General features: G+C 37.2%; 1 non-coding gene across 1 annotated transcript; it reads right to left on the bottom strand.

Moving 5' to 3' along the window:
* Positions 1–726: 726 nt before the first annotated feature.
* Positions 727–833, bottom strand: LOC128291362 (small nucleolar RNA R71). The gene has a single exon (XR_008281138.1). It is a non-coding gene; the product is annotated as a small nucleolar RNA R71 (small nucleolar RNA).
* Positions 834–2141: the final 1308 nt, after the last annotated feature.

The following is a 2141-nucleotide window of genomic DNA, read 5'->3' as shown; positions in this document are numbered from 1 at the left end:
AGTTTTTGACACCGTTGCCGGGGAACTAAGATATTAGGAACGATTAATTTTCATTACTTTAGCCATTTATTTTTCTTGCAATTTAATTTAATGTTATTATTATTATTACTTATTAATTTACTTTTTCTTTCTCTTGGCCAGTTTTTATTGTTTATGACTAGAAGAAACCCGTCAGGACCATTACTTTTTGATGAAGAAATCGATCGTACAGTTCATAGAAACCAAAGAGAAATAAGGCGGAGTTTAAGATACACGGAGAACGAGCAAGAAGACGATATTCAACCCCCAACTGAAGAGATGGCTGAAAACCAAGGCAATCAGCTACCTCCTGCAATTGCGGTTAATCAAAATCCTGCTTCACGCACTATGTATGACTATGCTAAACCTTCTTTTACAGGAACTGAGTCAAGTATAGTTAGACCTGCTATTGCTGCAAATAATTTTGAACTGAAACCTAACACAATTCAGATGATACAGCAGTTTGTTCAATTTGATGGTTTGCAGGATGAGGATCCCAACACTCACTTGGCGAAATTTCTGGAGTTTTACGACACTTTCAAAATTAATGGCATTTCTGATGATGCCATTCACCTTCAGTTATTCCCTTTTTCACTGAGAAACAAAGCTAAACAGTGGTTGAACTCATTACCACGAGGGTCTATCACTACTTGGGAACAAATGACCAAAAAATTTTTACTAAAATATTTTTCGCCGGCTAAAATGGCTAAGTTACGTAATGATATCTCTTCTTTTGTGTAGATGGACTTAGAAACACTTTATGATGCATGGGAGAGATACAAGGATCTATTGCGAAGGTGCCCTCACCATGGGTTACCTCTATGGCTATAAGTTCAAACGTTCTACAATGGTGTGAATTCCTTGACAAGACAGATGATTGACGCAGCTGTTAGAGGAACCATCAACAATAAAACACCTGAAGAGGCTTATGAATTTATTGAAGAAATGTCACTGAATAACTATCAGTGGCAAGTCATGAGGACTAAGCCAACAAAAATAGTAGGCGTTTATAACGTCGACTCAATTACTATGCTCAGGTAGAACTTCTCAATAAAAAGATTGATGGTTTACTTGGTTCTACGCAGGTACATCCAGTAATGAGGTGTGACTCAAGTGGAGGAGGTGTGCATACAGAATATCAATCCTTCAATCCTACAACCAAAGAGGAACAAGTCAACTATATGGGTAACAATAACTTTAGATCTCAAAATAACCCATACAGTAATACTTATAATGCAGGTTGGAGGAACCACCCAAATTTCTCCTAGGGTGGTCAAGGGAATCAAAATCCACAAAATCCTCAAGGTTTTCAATAGCCACCTTATCAACAAGAGAAGAAACCGAACCTTGAGTAGATGCTCTCAAAATTCATATCAGTGTTAGAAACCCGTTTCCAAAATACCGAGACAGCACTTAAAAATCAACAAGCATCGATCCAAGTACTCAAAACTCAGATAGGCCAGCTATCCAAGCTAATCCCCGAATCACCACAAGGTAGCTTACCAAGTAATACTGAACCTAACGCAAGGGAACACCTCAACGCAATTAGTACTCAAGATAAGGAAGGATTCATTGCGTTTGAGCCAGAATTGATGCAAGAAACTATGGTGAGCAAAGGAAAAAGTGAGGTAAGTCATAAAAAAACGGTGAATGAAGAATATAAACATTATGTCCCATACCCTAACGCAACAAGGATAGACTGTTCAGATGAACAATTCGGTAAATTCCTTAAACATTTGAAAAAATTACATATTAACTTACCGTTTATTGAAGCTCTTTCGCAAATACCGAATGCAATGAAATTTTTAAAAGAGCTTTTAGTAAATAAGCAGAAGTTGGACGAAGCGTCGCATGTAGAGCTAAACGCAGTCTGCTCAGCTATTCTACAGAATAAGCTACCCCACAAATTGCAAGATCCAGGGAGTTTTACAATTCCTTGCTTAATTGGTAGTTTAGATATAAATCATGCATTAGCTGATTTAGGGGCTAGTATTAATGTTATGCCTTACAAAATGTTTAAGCAACTAGGGCTTGGGAAACCTAAACAAACTAGGATGAGCATTCAATTGGCAGATAAAACTATAAGATATCCTAGGAGTATTATTGAAGATGTACTAGTGAAA

This window comes from Gossypium arboreum, chromosome 3 (genome assembly GCF_025698485.1).
Source record: "Gossypium arboreum isolate Shixiya-1 chromosome 3, ASM2569848v2, whole genome shotgun sequence".
Taxonomy (NCBI): Eukaryota; Viridiplantae; Streptophyta; class Magnoliopsida; order Malvales; family Malvaceae; genus Gossypium; species Gossypium arboreum.
The sequence above is the reverse complement of the archived record's forward strand: the minus strand, read 5'-3'. Positions and strand labels throughout refer to the sequence as shown.